The sequence below is a fragment of the Sapajus apella genome, unplaced genomic scaffold, assembly GCF_009761245.1.
Source record: "Sapajus apella isolate SASKATOON/1434 unplaced genomic scaffold, GSC_monkey_1.0 scaffold30, whole genome shotgun sequence".
Classification (NCBI taxonomy): Eukaryota; Metazoa; Chordata; class Mammalia; order Primates; family Cebidae; genus Sapajus; species Sapajus apella.
This window is the reverse complement of record NW_022436970.1, coordinates 937,060-955,319: the sequence shown is the minus strand read 5'-3', so window position 1 is coordinate 955,319 and position 18,260 is coordinate 937,060. Positions and strand designations below refer to the sequence as shown.

Below are 18,260 nucleotides of genomic sequence, written 5' to 3'. Positions count from 1 at the left end.
GTTGAATGGCTGAATTTTTTTTTTTTAACAAGTTCCAAATGTGTGAATAACCATGTTTGGAAAATCAGGACAAATTAAGCTCAAAACTTTGGGCATCAACAGCCAATCCATAAAATATATGGGGAAGTTTAAATGAGTTGATAAGCTTTTATTCAGTCTTCTGTTTTTTTTCTGAACATATCTTTATTCACTATTTGAATGTACATTTTGTATCTTTCTCCACATAATATCAGAAAATTCTCAGCATGAGTAGTAGGATAAATTAACAAATTAAAATGAGCACAGATATTTGAAAGAGTCAAGAACTTGATGGAGGGAGTTTCAGATACATCTACCCTCATAATTAACACAATATTTCTAATAACATTATATTCCTAATTGGAGTAGTCTATTATGGGTTGGAGACTATTCTCATTATTTTGGGCTGCCCTATGTTGACTCTTCAATTCGTAGGCAAATGCAGATGTCTTCTTTTTAGAGTGGTTTTAGAGGTAACAACACAGCCTGACTCAAACATAACTCCCCTTTCAGTTTACCAGAGAACTGGATATTTCCATAATTAGGATAATTGCACATATACAATAGAAATGCATTTTATGTCAGAGCCCCAGAAATATTTAGAACTTCAGATCCCTGTAGGAATGCCTTCACAGAGCAACAAAAATAGCATCAGTGCCTTGAGGTTTATCACTGTCAATTTCAAAAGCAGTCACAGCCGGGCATGGTAACTCAAGTCTGTAATTCCAGTATTTTGGGAGGTTGAGGCCAGCAGATTACTTGAGTCCAGGAGTTCAAGACCAGCCTGGCCAACAAGGTGAAACCCTGTCTCTAGTAAAAATACAGAAATTAGCTGTGCGTGGTGGTGAGCACCTGTAATCCCAGGTACTTGGGAGGCTGAGGCAGGAGAATCACTTGAACCTGGGAGGTGGAGGTCGCAGTGAGCCAAGATCATGCCACTGCACTAGAGCCCAGGTGACAGAGGGAGACTCTTTCTCAAAACAAACAAACAAACAAAACAACTAATCATGTGAAGTTCATTTGTACTTTATTTATAAAACTACAATTAGAAACCCCATTGATATTATGTGCTTTGTGCCATAAAGTTACTCTTAGAATTTACCGATTTAAAAAAAAAAATGTATCTCTCCCAAAAAGCTGATACCTTTACTTTAGCCTTATAAGAAAAGCTATAGTACTTATTGCCTTCTTCTTTTTGCCTGTATTTCCTAGAAGCTCAGAATTCAGTTTTTTGCTCAAATATGGTACGTATCAAAGGTTTTCTGGTTCAACTACTTTACCTCTGTCTTCTTCTAGACTACATGGCTTGGTTCTTGCTTGGTTTTTATTGTTCTTTTACGTACTTGACTGCATTTTATTTCTATTCCTAAATGATTGCAAATTATGTCATGGGAGAAGATGGAGTCCATTGTTGTTATTCACAGGAGTTATATGTTCATTCTATAATGCCGCTACAAACACTGAATTAGCAAATGCCAAGCCACTGCTATTAGAGGAAGTGGGATTAGGCTCCGGCAAGCCTCTAACCACAGCATTTTCATCCACTGAGCAAAACATAACCTTGTTTTCTGTGTGCTTTTGTTTAAAGATACCTTATATATACTATATAAGGTAATATATAATATCTAAGATCATATAAAATTGATTCATTAACACCGAGCTCATGGTCAACAGCACTATAACTCATGCCTGAACAAAACTTATCTACGTATTTTCTCCCTAAGGCACATACAGCCTGCTTTTCCTTAGGAACACTAGACCGCGTCTAAGCAGTGCGCATGGGAGACATTTTAAACAGAGAAACCACCACTCAAAAGCACAAAAATGTGAAAAAGCATGGCATTAAATAAATCATGAAAAGGATACTTGTTTACAATAGGAGAGCTTAAACAAGAATGTACAGCATCAACTTGTTTGACCTCAGCTGAGAATATGCAAGTTGGATGACTCAAATTTTTACCACTCTGTATATATCTGCAAACGACTAAAAATGCACCGTGGTATTGATTCTGGGTTTACAAATGAATGTTATTAAGTAATCAGGTTTGCAAATACGTGATTAGCGAATCACAAGGATTGATGGTATGTTATTTCAAAATTAATATTGTTATATTTTGGCCAATTAGCACATTTACAACAATTAGAGTAGCAGGTTAATAAGTAGAAAGGAGGGTTCTGTGGGAATGGAACTAGTGACAAATACACTTGGATAGCCTTGTAGAAATATTCAAAAGATGGCTGGGTGCAGTGTCTCACGCCTGTAATCCCAGCACTTTGGGAAGCCGAGGTGTGCAGATCATTCAAGGTCAGGAGTTTGAAACTAGCCTAGCCAACATGGTGAAACTCCATCTCTACTAAAAATACAAAAATTAGCTGGGCTTGGTGGGGCATACCTGTAATCCCAGCTATTGGGAGGCTGAGGCAGGAGAATCATGTAAAGCTGGGAGGTGGAAGTTGCTGTGAGCCAAGACGATGCCACTGCACTTTAGCAGGTGACAGAGCAAGACTCTGTCTAAAAAAAAAAAAAAAAAAAAAAAAAAAAAAAAAAAAAAAAGTAGCTCTAAATTAAAACTACATTAGTTCATGAAGTGAAAATTCAGTAAATTTTCTTTCTATACTGGGATTGTCTTCAATTTTAACTGTCACAGATTCTTCCATTAGGTAGAAAATTATTAGGATTGTTTGCACCACAGACCTCCTTAGAAATTTTAACTCATAATCATTTGTCAGGGTAGTTAGCTAATTCATTGTCTCTTCCCACAGTTATATCCCTCAGAAGATACTGATATATAGATAAACCATATTTATATACTGTGTTTTATTCATGAACTTGGTTCACTTCTTGAAGTGGCACCCTCAATTATCTCAGCCCCCACCCTGATTAATATGACACTCCTCCCCTCTTCCCTGCAGCCATCTGAGGGTTATGGGATGGCTTTTCTTCTCCTTCTGTGGCTCTTATCCTCCCTGTCCTTTGTTTGGACTGTGGCCCTAAACCTGTTTGGATGGGCAACCAACATACAGATTAGAGTGTAGGAGGGACCATTGCCCCAATATTCATTATTTTTAACATTAAATGTGTTGATCTTGTTATTTGGCCAAATTTTGTGGAATTTGAAGAAACATTTCAGAAAAGACTTGATATGAACATTTTCCATTTCAGAAGAATAGAAATAATCCTCATGTTATTATGATACATGGAAGTGTTAGAATCAAGTAGATTGGCTTGAAAGTTAGAATGAGTCTGATTTCCAAATCGGCCAGTTGGCTCTGCTGTCTTTTATAACAGGTTGACATCAGACCCTTGGCTCAGCTGGAACACACCAGTGTGGTTTATTTTGATTGATCAGCAGTGCCATGCTAGTTGTTCAATGTATTTAATATCACCTTTAGTACCTGGAGAATCAGGAGAGGAAGCAGCAGAGATGAGTGCAGATACATTCCTGACACTTTTAAAAATGACTCTTCGAGTGTAAATTCTCTTTACAGTGAGCCAGAAAGAAGCAACTTCTTAATACAGAATAAGCTAGCACTGCTAAACAAAAACAAAAACAAAAAACAGAGTTTTATTGAAAATCTAAACTTATAGGTAGTTATTACCACAAAGCTTTAACAAATAGCTGTACAGGGCATTAATTTATTGCATTGTATTCCTAAACTTAAACAATCAGAGATATTTTTACTACAAATTCTATGCTCCTTGCTGACACGATATCCATGACAATGGTACAAATGAATTTGAAAGACATCTACTTACTTTATAGGAGTTTATGTTGCCTGTTTATTAAAAAATAATATTAATGCATAAATTCAAGATACATGAAACAAACACTTTTGTCTGAAACTAGTGGGTTTAGGATAAAATTAGTTGCAGCAGCCTGCCTTTAAATAAGCATTTTGTTCTTGAGAGTACATAGATTAGACTTAACAGCAAGATGTATCTTTAAAATTGAGTTTAGTCAAAGTTTTCATTGCTGCTTTGACCCATAGGAAAAAGATTTCTATCTATCCTATTAATATATAAGGTTATATTGTTTATCTTTCTTGATATTATCTTCTAAACTTTGATGGGTCTGAGAATGTCCTGATAAACCTAGTTATGCTTAAAATTACTTGAAATATTAAAACAGATTTTTTTACACATAAATATTTACAGAAATCATTTCTGAGAAATAGTTCAAAAACTGTATTCCCTTGAAGTAAGACTAGAAGCTATCGCAGTGCAGTTGATTAAGTCCTCTAGCAGTTCTGTAAAAAAATACTCATAAATTCTAAGAATATCAATAGTTATCTGATCTAGGCTTTCCTTGGGCTGGGATAAGCAATAAATTGTTTACATACTTTTTCTTACAAACAAGTGGAACAACCAATTCCACATTCATTTTCTAAATTTCTCTGACTTGAAATTATTGTTTAGAGATAAGTACAGATAGAAAACCAGGACTAAACTTCCCTGTGATGAACTAATTAGTTTTGTTTAGAGCTATTTCTCACATAGCAGTCTTCAGTCATTAGACATTTGACCTAACTTGTTCCTTCACAGTCACATACACGTTTATGTGGCAAATATTAGACACCGTTTAGTTTAATCAATAAGATATCTTTTTAAGGAGTCAAGCTGTTGTCCTTGAGCCCTGTGAATTGTCTAAATCCCTAATTGTGATCCATTTTATTCTATATAATGAGTCTATTTTTCTAGGCTGGCGGACTGGAAATTGGACTGAATAGTATATTGGTATCTTATTTTTGAAAGTAATGACTCAGGAGGCAATATGGCATTAATGATTACTCTAAAATTATTAGGGTGCAATCAACCAAAAGATCTTTTGCTGTCATCTATCTTTGAGGTTGGTCATTTAGTTTGCAACTGTGGACCTGTTTGCCAAACCTACTGTTATTTATAAGCCCACCTTATTCTAGCAGCTGGCTAAATTTGGCTTAGAAAATAATGTCACCATTCTTGATGGAAATATGCTCAGGCAGGTTAACCAGTTACTACTACTTTAGTCTGCAGAATTACCAAAGCATCTGCCAGTTCACCAGCTGAATCTACTTAGATATAGTTTCTCAGTGTTCATGGGGGATTTGTTCGAGGAACCCCTGGTGGATAGCAAAATACACAGGTGCTCAAATCCTGTATAAAATGGCACAGTATTGGCATATAATGTCCTGCTATTTTAAGTCATTTGTAGATTACTTATACCTAATATAATGTAAATGCCATGTAAATAGTTGTTATACTTTATTGTTTAGGGAACAATGACAAGAAAAAGAAGTCTGTGCATATTTAGGACAGATGCAACCAGTCATTTTTTTCCCAAACATTCTTGATCTGTGGTTGGCTAAATCTATGGATAAGGAACCCATAGATGTACTTTCTTTTTTTTTTTTCCAAGATGGAGTCTTTCTCTGTCATCCAGAACTGGAGTGTTATGGTGCAATCTCAACTCACTGCAACCTCTGCCTCCCAGGTTCAAGCAACTCTCCTGCTTCAGCCTCCTGAATAGCTGGGATTATAAGTGCACACCACCACGCCCGGCTAATTTTTGTATTTTTAGTAGAGACAGCGTTTCACCAACTTGGCCAGGCTGGTCTCAAACTCCTGACCTCGTGCTCCACCTGCCTCAGCCTCCCAAAGTGCTGGGATTACAGGCATGAGCCACCATGCCCAGCCAGTCATCTGTTTTTTTTAAATATTCACCAAACAGGTGGGAAACTGAGAACTTATTGTAAAAGATACTCGGTCAAGTGTTCTTGACAGTATTGGTGAATAAGCCTAAGATTCTATGACAAGGCCAATTCCCATCCTGAGGACAGGCTTAGAAACTCTACAGGAGGAAGACAAAAGACAAGAGGATAGTGACCATATTTTCAGAACTTTAGATCCAAACATTTATTCAACCCTGAATCTGCCAGTGTAATGGAAGACTTAAGGCAGTATCTACTCCAGAAATTTCAGGCCATAGCATTTCCACCCACATGAGTCACACTACATTTTACTGATAAAGTAATTTTTTGTCCCAAATTCTTCCTTCACGACTCTATTTTTAAGCCTGGAGCTTCTAACATTAGGCATAACTTTGGATTTTTGTTACATGTAAACAAGCAAATATATTTACTGGGAACAGTAATTTATAGTTGTTTTTAGCCATAACTGCTTTAGCAGAAATTAATTTATCAGAAAGACTGGCCAACAAATCATTGATTTCCTAGCGAGAGGGCTGCAAAATGACATTAAGCACTGCAGAAAAGTATCAAAAGAGAGAAAAGTGGGCTCCAAAATAAAGTTGTAAGAAAGATTAATGTTACCCATAATTTATACCAAAAGGAAAGAACTTTACCCTCAATTAATATGATAAATACTCAAGAAGACAATCTTACCTTCATGATAAAAAAGACAACTAATAGCATTATTTGCCCAGACAGGATTTTAGGAGCCATAGACAATGTCTGGCCTTATAAAAAACTTCATTATTTCCAATTAAGTAGGAGAAGTTGAAGATACATTATTTCTTCACAAAGTCTGCAAAAGAGCATCTTTTGTGCCATCCTTAATAAAGTTTCATGACAAAAGCAACTATTATTAAGAATGTTATTAACTTATGTATGAAACTCATCCCTGGAATAAATTTCATAAAAATATTCACTCCTGTAATTCTAGTATCAATTCATTTCTGATCCACGTATACAGGGTAATTTTAAAGTCAGAGTACTTAAGTGATATTTGCTGCCAGAAAAGCAAAAAGATATTCACCATTAGTCTACTTCTTAGACTTTTCTCAATTAGTGTTGGATTTGAGGTGTACTCTCAGCATCTGAGGGTGCTAGATAGTACATCAGGCCAAGGAAATAGGACCTTAGTAGATAAGAAACCTTTACTTTTCTGCCTTTATATTTCTTTGTCCTTGGGACCCTGTGGTTTGGACAATACCTAACGGTTGTCTGTATCGTCTAGTTCAGTTTTGCCTTGAAATCATTGCTTGGGCTGATTTTGGTAGTTGTGTTACCTAAAACTGGACTCAGAAAGATTATGGCTACAATGGGAGAATGTTTGTTTACTTTAAGTCTATTTCATCTTTTTCATGCTGTGCATACTTACTGCACAAAGGTCCTGAAATCTTAACAAATTGTATGTAAAAGCTTATTCCAGAGAGAAAGCAGTAGTAAGAAAAAATGGAATTTGCAAAACTGTTCCCATTAAAATCAAAATTACTAAACCTTTTAATTTCTTACACAATAGCCTAGGCTTGAACACTGCTATATTCAACAAGTGTATGCTTTTGGTGATAATAGGTCAAAGCTGAAAATGAGGATGCTTATTGTCCGTCTTTAGTCAGGGGTTTAACATCAATGCACATTTTCACCCTGGATAACCATGTCAAATAGCCATCATTTAAAATGATCCACAAATGTTCATCATAAGTGGTGGGAGGACTTTTTTCCAGCAATATTTGTCTTTTTTCCATATTTATTATTACTCTCTTGTATAAGTCCATATACTCTTTACAAAACAAGAGATTTGTCTCTATAATGTTAGCTTACTTGCAATGAAAACACAAGAATAAACACACTGATATTTCCCAAAAGAATGTGAAGTGTTGATCAATTTACAGAAGAGGATAGTATAGAAGGTTTGCAGTTGGATACTAGGTTAATGAATACTGTAAGTAGCCAAATGCTTAAGGAACAAAAATACCAAAAGGATTAAAGTTCACAAGAGTGCAATCAGAAATCTTGCTTGGAATATTTGTAGGTATGGATTATGTGTCTAACTCATACATGAGTCATTTAAATATTCTCCATCTATGATCACCAGAACAGAACTAGCTGGGATATTGGCGTATTATAAGGAGCATTTATGAAAAACATATTTGTTCAGAACTAGATGTCTCAAATGATACATCCATAACAAAGAAAGTGTTATACACCTGAAATCCAGAAGGAACACAGAGAACATCTCAATTGAACAAGTTAGGCATGCAATGTGTTCTCATGCTAATTATTTAATAGTCAGAAAGATTTGTGATGCAGAGTGTGAAGCAGCCAGATGGTGGTTTAAAGAATTTTTATAAGTATAATAGAATATTCCCCAAACTGTTTTAAACAGTGAACTGGAAAAAAGTATTAACATGGAGATGAAGATGGAGGTAGAAGAGACAAGATAACTTTCCCTAAATTTGGTAAATCCTTTGACATGTTTTTCAAGTCAATTTCTTGACAATATTTTCATATTATTGGAACCTACACAAGTAATCATTACTAGACAATTATTCTTTAATTTTTTTAGAACACTAAGATATATTTTGTTACGTTTTGGTAAGTAGGTCTTGAGGATAAAAGTGTCATCAATTTAGTCACAGCAGAGGTAGAACCAAGCTATTAAGTAAAATAAAGAGAATGGAAGTTAATTGGCACTTAAATTAACATTGGCTGGGCACCATTTATTAGAGCATGATATTAATGAACCAGAATCATTTGATTCAACCACTTAAGGTATCTGTTGGGTTCCCATTCTCTAGAATTAGAACATTTTCTAATTGAGACATGGTTTGTCATTTTTCACGGGCTGGGTCGGGAGAGAACATAGGTGAAAAGAATTAAATGTAAAGGAAACATTACTTGGCGATTGTTCCATAGAAGCTACAGGCATATTTATTATGTCCTTCCAACTTAACAACAACTACAATGATTTTAATAATACATACTTACATATATATATGTATACACACACACACACACATATATAGACACACACAGACATATATATAATGATACATAACCTTAAATTTTCCCTAAGTCCTTCCAGAGCCTAAATGCCTTTATTAGCCAAAGCAGAGTAGTAGTACTTGCAGGAAATAGAGAAAATCATTAGTCCTCTCTTATGGCTACTCCTCTTCTTTCTTTCCAGGACCTCCTTGACAGATAGCATTCAGTCTCATAGATTTTTCTTAATAGATTATCATTATTATTATTATTTATACTTTAAGTTCTGGGGTACATGTGCGGAACGTGCAGGTTTGTTACAAGGTACACATGTGTCATGGTGGTTTGCTGCATCCATCACCCCATCATCTACTTAGGTATTTCTCCTAATGCTATCCCTCCCCTATTCCTCCACCCCCTGACAGGCCCAGTGTATGATGTTTCCCTCCCTGTGTCCATGTGTTCTCGTTGTTCAACTCCCACTTACAAGTGAGAACATGTGGTGTTTGGTTTTTTGTTCTTGTGTCAGTTTGCTGAGAATGATGGTTTCCAGCTTTTGGAGATCACCTGCATGCCAGTACTTCCCAATCATTATTACCAACCTGACCTCTCCTGAGATGTCTACATTTCAAGAGTCATTTTCTTGAGCATATGCAATTGAATAACTACAGGTACCTCAAATGCAGTAATTCTTCCTCCCCTAAACTGCCTTACATTTTCTATGCCTGATTTCAATTTTGGGGACCACTATTTATCCATCTATTACCTTAGTAAAGCCAGAAATTTAGACTTTATAATAATTTCTCCTTTCCCCCAATGTCTTGTTAATGCCCACTCTTGCTAATTATTTTTTTAATATTAATGTAACTTATCTTCTCCAACTTTACAATTTCAGACCTTTTTTATTTCCCACTCCTCACTGATCTCGCTACAGTTTTAACCTCCTTAAATTTATCTTCCTCTTTATTACCATAATATTGCCTTCAAACAACTAACTGAAACCTTATCAAGTTACATTAAAATTATGTGCTCATGTAACTCTCTATTTTACCAGATTCTAAGTTCTTTAAGAGCAGGAACTATCTCTTACTGACCACCACAACTAAAGTACCTAACATGACCTGACACATAGTAGGCACTTAATGAATGTGTTAAGCAAAATTTCAGACAGAGAAAAAAATATACCAGAGATTAAATTAGTATTATCAGGTTTAACATGGTGAGCAGGTCTTTTATTGTAATAACATCATCAACTTTAACCAATTTACCATTTTTCCTAATGTTTATAATGACCTACAACAGGGAGATATTTTGCTCCCTGAATATCATTAATTCTTGGATGTCTTGCTCTCATCTTTCGGATCAAGTGACTATGCACAATGCATGTTTACTGTGAAAAACACCAATTAGAAAGCAGTTTTGAGCTATTTTTAAATCCTCTGATTCCGATTTCTACACACTTTTAGAAAACATGATTCCTGAAAAATAAGACAAAATATTTCTACTGGTTATAAAATAATGCAATGCTAACAGAATATCTTTCTTTAAACATATAGTTAATATTTATGAATATAAATTATTCCTTTTCTATTTTGAGTTAGTTCTCTGTTCTCAAGTTGCCAAGCTCATATACCCTCATGTGTCTCAATATTTACAATATTGATTTTAGGAATCAACCTTATTGCTCTAGACGACCTAGACCTTGAAGGCTTTGTTTTACTAAAATGGCTGGCATCTAACACCTCATAGAACTGAAGAAGAAGAAACTGGTTTCTAGGTCCCTGGCCTCATGCATAAGTCTGCCTTAAAGTCAAAGTGAACTTTGAAAGGGTGAAAGCTGTAAGGAATCAGAACCATGGAAAGTACACCACTTGATAAGGAGAACTGCTGGGAACCAGAATAGCAATATAATTTGAGGCAAATTCCTCTTCAAAGCAACTCAGTTATCATTATTTAATTATTTTTCAAAGAAAACCACAATGTAGAATTTTATGACTTCCTCAGAGCTTGCACAGGAAACAGATGCCCAGCAAGGTTTCTCCAAGTCTGCAGAGGACACAGAGCCTGCAGGTTGGTGTACCTGCACATGGTGATCAGTATGTTTTGTCTTTATCCTCCATTTCTCATCTCCTCCTCACCTTCATCTAAATATAAGCTGCTCTGTAATCACAGATGAATAAATTCGCAAGTACATACATTCCTGAGGGCACCCAACTTAACGGTGTTCAAAAACAATACTAATGAGTACTTGCTGAGTACATTTTACTTTTGTTTGCTTGGTTTTCCTAGGAAGTAAGTGAAAAAATAAAACATAGCAAAGGATATCTGGGGAGATTGTGTAAGGCCAATTTCAAAATAAGTAGCACCTAATGATAATCTAGTGAAGTCCCCAGAGAAAAGCAAACCCAAAGTTGCTCACTTCATTTTATTGCTATTACTCCTATGCAGGCTTCATCAACTAGTGTCTCACTTCCAACGGAAGATTAAAGAATAGGCCTTTCAAATGTGATGCCCTATTTATTTAAGCCTGTTTTATTATGTTTTAACCCTCAGTTATATAGGAGAATATTTTCATTACAGCTTTTTTCCCCCCATAAGATACATTTTGCAGTGTTGTTCTCTAGGTTCCTCCTAATAGAAGCTTTTACTTCCAAACCTTGAAAGGCAGCATTTGAAAATAGGTATTACTAACCTTAGGAAGACTGAGATCAAAGATTGAGTGGGAGAGGGATAGGTATAGGGACTGGGAATGGCAGTTTCCATATAGTTAGTTGTGATATGTATCTTTAGTTCAAAGAATTAATAAATTAGCAAACAGGTTGCATCGCTCCTGCACTTTGCAGCATTTGGGAGAAAGTTCCAGAAAATTAGGGACTTAAGTTAATCCAAGGAGGCACCTGAGTCAATATGTAGCACCTCTTTATATTAGAAAAAGTGTCTACATTTTTTTCAAAAGCACTAAGACATAACTAGTTTCTCAATCCTTCTGAAAAATCTAGTTTCATTTTGCATGTTTAATATTTAGATATGTACAGGAACATTTATCAACAGTACATTTTGTTTATGAAAATAATATATTTTGAATAATAGACCATAAGAACTGAATAATTCATTTAAGGAACTTCTCAGGCTCTGATTACCTTGCCTAAGTTAGATTGGGCAAGCTGATTTTGCTTTTTCTAATTATTATTGTGCTGGTATATCCCTCAGGTCAGATTTAATACATAATCTCATTGTTTTTTCTGAGCAAGGAGAGAAGAAGGAAACAGATTAGGTTGACCCAAACAAAGTTCACTATGATTGAAAATAAATTTATGTGCTAGAATGAAGCCAGAAAGAGGACTAAAATGAAGTCTTGCAATTTTTCCCTAAACTTTTAAAAATGTTCCCTGTAGAGAGGAAGAATTCATGTTCATATGTTCATAGAGTTCATGTTTCTGTCTCTTCCATGTTTACATATATGCATACACACACATATACATACAGATTTATGTACAACATAAAGATAATCTTAGGTAGATTTAAGGCTATCTATCAATCATCTACCTATCATCTATCTAGAGGGATAGATACATAAATGGAAGGAAGAAAAGACAAAAGAAGGAAAGAAGGAAGAAAGTAAATCTAAAACAAGAATTATGCGTTACTCTAGAGCTGAACGGTGGGGATGTTAAAATGATCAGCTCATACATTTTATTTTACACAGGAGAAAATCAAGATCCTTAAGGAGACTGAATGCCTTAAGTCATATGCTACTCAACACTAGCAATATTTGACTTATAATAGACTTTCTACTGGTTTGATTTAAATCCCAGTATATGAATTCTATCTCTCCTCTCTATGAAACTGTTCGCAAAATTATGTGAGTGGGTCTTGGTATCCTTGAATATAGCTGTAGCTACATATTGTTAGAAATGTTAGAAATGCTTTTCCTGCTTTTCTGGATATTAAACATATGCTTTGTATGGCAGCTACTACTTAATTTACTTTGATCTGTTTTATATTTTATAGCTAAACCTTCGCTATCATTTTTTTTTTTTTTGAGACAGAGTCTCACTCTATCACCAGGCTAGAGTGCAGTGGTGTGATCTTGGCTCATTGCAACCTCTACCTCCCATGTTCATGGGATTTTCCTGCTTCAGCCACCTGAGTAGCTGGGACTACAGGCATGCACCACCATGTCCCACTAATTTTTGTATTTTTAGTAGAGAGGGGGTTTCACCATATTGAGCAGGAAGGTCTCAATCTTTTGACCTTGTGATCTGCCTGCCTCGGCCTACCAAAGTGCTGGGATTACAGGTGTGAGTCACCGTGCCCGGCCCACTGTCAATTCTTAAATTAAAAAATCTAGCATACATTATCAAATATTAAACAAATTATGTTCTTATATTTGTTGGATTACAGCTTTGGATGAGAGCTTGAGGGTTGGTTAATTAAACCTCCCAGAAGAAGCCATCTCTATAACACTTCTGACAAGCAAGTTTTATGTTGCTGCACTTCCTGATCGCCCTTGGTCTTGTCTAGTTTCTGCAATGACTTCCCCTTTGGTGCCTTAAGATTCACCCTGTGCCTCTCTCTGTCACCTGCTTTCCATTCTCCAAACTACTTTTCTCCGTTTCTTGAACACTCCACGCTCTTTCCCAGTTAAGAATTTAAGAAATCCTTTTGCACCATTTGGTTTGTTCTTTCTCAACCCCTTCACTTAACTAGCAACCAGGGAACATTTAGGTCTCAACTGAAATGCCCTTTTCTCACAGAGGTCCTCTTGGCCACTTCTACCATTAGCCTTTTTCATTTAAAGAAGTTATTTGCAGTCACAATAACTTCTCAATTTTCTTTGATCTTAATTTTCTTTTGGTGTTGCCTAGACTTTCCATTTTGAACACTATTTTCTTTTATATAGAAAGAAGAGGACTCATGGCCAGGTGCAGTGGCTCACGCCTGTAGTCCCAGCACTGTGGGAGGCCAAGGTGGGTGGGTCACCTGAGGTCAGCAGTTCGAGACCAGCCTAGCCAACATGGTGAAACCCCATCCCTACTAAAAATACAAAAATTAGCCTGGCATGGTGGCACATGCCTGTAATCTCAGCTACTTGGGAGGCTGAGGTGGGAGAATGGCTTGAACCCAGGAGGCGGAGGTTGCAGTGAGCTGAGATTGTGCCACTGCACTCCAGCCTGGGCAACAGAAACTGTAAAAAAAAAAAAAAAAAAAAAAAAGAGGGGAGGGGAGGGGAGGGAAGGGAGAAAGAAGAAGGACTTCAAATAGAAATTGAGTAATTCCACTTTCTCTCACGTTCACCAGGATGTAGGAAGGTGACCCTTCTATATTCACTGCTTTGTTCCAAACAATGTGAAAATAATCTTTTGCTCTCCTGAGTACTTTTTTCCCAAGCTTCAACTCACTGTGTATTACTTTTCTTCAAGCTATGTGTACAGCTCAGACAATACCTTCATAAGTATTTCTAATTATATGCTTCCTTTATTCATCTGTTCTATAAGTCATTTAAAAAAAAAAGAATTTATTAGAGCTTCTATGTAGCCTGATGAGTTTTTCTGGTGACCTCTTTCTTTCTGATTCCTCTTTAAGAATAGGTGAAATCTATAATTTCAGAATTTTTTGAAGTTAGTTTTTCTGAAAATTTTATTTTGAAAACTCCATCTCTTTCCCAAGCTGCCAATGATTCCACAGTGTCACATACAATCATCACTTCCCTATCCTCATCTCACTGTTTATCTTGGCCATGTCTGACACTATCAACCCCGCCCTTCTTCTTAAAAAAAAAAAAAAAAATCCTGGCTTAGGTTCATGATGACACTCTCTTCCAGTTTACCTTTCACTTGACTGGCTTTTCACTGACTCCTCCCATCCAAGGTCTCACATGTCAGAATAAGCCAGAGCTGCATCCTCAGGCCCCCATTTTTGATCTGTAATCTCTCTCTGACTTATGTCCTCAAGGCTATCACTGTAAATAGTGTCCATAGGCATTTGCCTCTCAAACTTCTATATTCAGCTATGATGTTCTCTAGGTGCTCCAGATTCATGTATGCAAAAGCCCAAGTTGATAACTCCACTTGGATACTGAAAACCACTTCCAAAGGTCTCACTCTGTCACCCAGGCTGGAGTGCAGTGGCATGATTTCAGCTCACTGCAACCTCTGCCTCCCAGGTTCAACTGATTCTCCTGCCTCAGCCTCCCCAGTAGCTGGGACTTCAGGCGTGTGCTACCATGGCTGACTAATTTTTGTATTTTTAGTAGAGATGGGGTTTCACTGTGTTAGTCAGGACGGTCTTGATCTCCTGACCTTGTGATCTGCCCGTCTCAGCTCCCCAAAGTGCTGGGATTACAGGTGTGAGCCACCGCACCCAGCCAGAAAGTCTTCATTTCCCATTAAAATGGTTCTTCCTTAGTTTTATCCATCCTAGGAAATAACTTTACTGTCTACCCCTTATCTCAGTAGGAATCCTGTTGATCACTTTGGTTCTTTCTTTTTTTTCACTTCCACCTTTATCCAATTCATTAGCAAGTTCTGTCAGCTCTGCCTTCAAATATTTCCTGAATCTATTTATTTCTCTCTGGGGCCATTGTTCTGACCCTAATCTATGCCACTGTCATAGCTGGTCTACTGGAATAGCCTCCTAACTGGACTCTCTTCTACTCTGGTCACCCAGTGACTTAGTCTTTGCAGGGAAGCCAGAGTAATCTTTTAAAAAGATCACCTGGTTGGGCGCAGTGGCTCACGCCTGTAATCCCAGCACTTTGGGAGGCCGAGTCTGGGGGATCACGAGGTCAAGAGATCGAGACCATCCTGGCCAACATTATGAAACCCTGCTTCTACTAAAGATGCAAAAATTAACTGGGTGTGGTGGTGTGCACCTGCATTCCAACCTGGCAACAGAGAAAGACTCCATCTTAAAAAAAAAAAAAAAAAAGATCACCTCCCCTGAGGCTTTTCTTGATCACTGGATCACACAGTCCTCTTCAGGTCACTCTCATTACATTACCCTTTAACATTTTTTTTTTCTTAATAGCACCAAAAGTTCCAGAATTACTAATTTGTTTATTTACTTATATGTCTGTCTCCAAACCCTGGATATAATGTCCATGACATCAAAGGCCTGGTATGTCTCACTAACTTCTGTTGTTATCCACAGTGCTTAGAAAAATATTGCAGTTCATAGTATGCTCAGTAAGTATTTGTTGAAAAACGTTCAATGGGCTATATCTAAATCATAGTGTTTTGTCATTTTACTCGAAATAAAAACCAAAGGTCAACATGTTTATCAGGACCTTCAAAGCCCTCCAAGATCTGTCCCCATTATCTCCTGTCCCCCTTTCTTGCCACCCCCACCTCACTCCCTTTGTGCCAGGTGCATGGGTTGCTTTTCTGTACCTGAAAGATGCCAGCAAACTGCTCCCTGTTCCTTCAATCTATAATGCTCTTCCTCAGTGTGAATATGTGGATATCCATATCTTACTTACCTCAGGTTGATATTAAAATACCATCTCAGTGAGGCTTTTCCTGGGCATCTGATCTAGAAATTCAGTCCTCCTGGACCCTGGCCACTGACACTTTCTGCATGCCTCCTCAGCTTTATTCTCTCTGCTTAGCACCTTTCTGCAATGTGCCATAGACTCAGCCTGCTTACCTTGTTTGGTTTTTATCTTACTGGCAAACGACAAGCTCTGTAAGGTCAGGAATTCTTATCCACTTCTATCCACACAGAGCCCAGAACAGTGTCTGACACTCTTAACAAATACTTGTTGAATAAAAGAACATGCAACTTATTATTTATCTCCATATATTGAACCGTTGTTTAGTTTAAAAGACTAAATTTATTGAAGATTTTTTTGGCCATCGGATAAACAGAGTGTTACTCTCCTTATTGGCAATCTAAACAAGTTTGTCTCATTTAAGGAGTGCCAATGGGAGGTTACTATTTGAAGAACATGAATAATGATTGCAACGGGTGTGAAAAACATTAAGTAATACTCTCAACTCCACATTTGGGGTTTACAATACGTTAGTTATTACATACAGTGATGTTGCTGCTTCCTACTTCTATAGGATATACTTAAGCTCCATATATACCTAATAATGAATTTTTTAAAAATCATTCCCCTTTGGCAGCCATCTTTAGAAAGTATTCTTCATGGGAAACACCTGGTTTGTCCTATTTTTATTGTAATCATTTCTCTGCATCTCAACATTACAATTACTTGTTTAACAGCGGAACTATTGGTCAACCTGCCTTGATGAATCAGCTCAAGAAACTGGATTGTGAGATGAGCTTTATATGAATGGTTGTTCTATATTCATGCTCTACTGATCTGATAGACCAAAAACCTAATCAAAAATTTCCAGGAGTGAGGGTGGGAAAAGAGCAGGTTTCTATTCGGAACCACCTGGACCTTTGGATAACTTATGTTTTTCCAGTGAAATAAATGAATAGCAATTCTGAAAACAACATATACTTGTCGTGTAAACTGGCGCACCAACTGATCTGCTACCAAGAAGATCAATTACATTAGGGTTACCTTCCCTTTTGGGTCAAACATATCTGTTCCAGAAATGACCTATGAGAAAGGGGAACTGTGGTTTGCTTATATTCAACAGAATCCCTTTATTCCTGCTTGGCAACTATAAGAACAGGCTCATCCAGTTTCATCTGCAATGTTTTGTTTTCCTTTCGAAAGCATTGATAGTAACCCTGTATGAGAGGCCATGGTTAGTTCTGAAACAGAAAAGCCCCTTAACATTAAACTATCTGTCAAAATTACCCTTTTTGGTCATCCATAGGAATCACACTTTGCCTTCAAGGAGCACTGGCCCCATCTGAGTAGAGGATTATGCTAGGAAACTATGAAAAATAACCAACTGAGGAGTGATGGAACATGACAGGTATGTCTTTCAATTCATCACTGCAATATGAACTTTACGGCAGCTTGAAAATTCACTAAACTTAAATATCTGAGTTTATAATAATGCTTAAGTCCATCTTTTCCATCAACCCTTCAAAATTTATAACCATAAAACTTTGTATATTCTATATATAATATTACTGAATATGTGTGAATATAACTAAATATTGAGAACTGTAGACATTTTCCTTGTAAACATAACAAAATCAAAATTCAGAGCTGTATTATATTAAATAATAATTTTGTTGTTAACCCTGAAACCATATGTTATTACTTTGGTCTTAATGATGTGTCGTTTAAAGCAACTGGAATCACATACCCTTGGCTTTAGATCTTGACATAAAAAACTCATAAAACATGTTACAGGTGTGAAGGCTCTAACCAAACACAGCTTTTTCCTAGGAACGCAGTCTCTGCTTACAGTTCACCTACTTCCGTAGTTTTCAGAGGCTTAATTAACGTTGCATTTGGTGGGAAAGCCTTGAAAGCAAATCTATTGTGATCACTTGAACACACACACACACACACACACACATATACCCTAGCCGGTGCGACACTTCGACCAGAATTCGAAAGTAACGGAGTAAAAAATTGGAAAACAGAAAGTCCTCTTAAGGTC

The 18,260-nt window shown here is 36.7% G+C and overlaps 1 protein-coding gene across 2 annotated transcripts in view; it reads right to left on the bottom strand.

Moving 5' to 3' along the window:
• Positions 1–18,260, bottom strand: part of RAB27B (RAB27B, member RAS oncogene family) — a 179,368-nt gene that overhangs the window by 42,697 nt on the left and 118,411 nt on the right. The gene's annotated exons all lie outside the window — the stretch shown is intronic.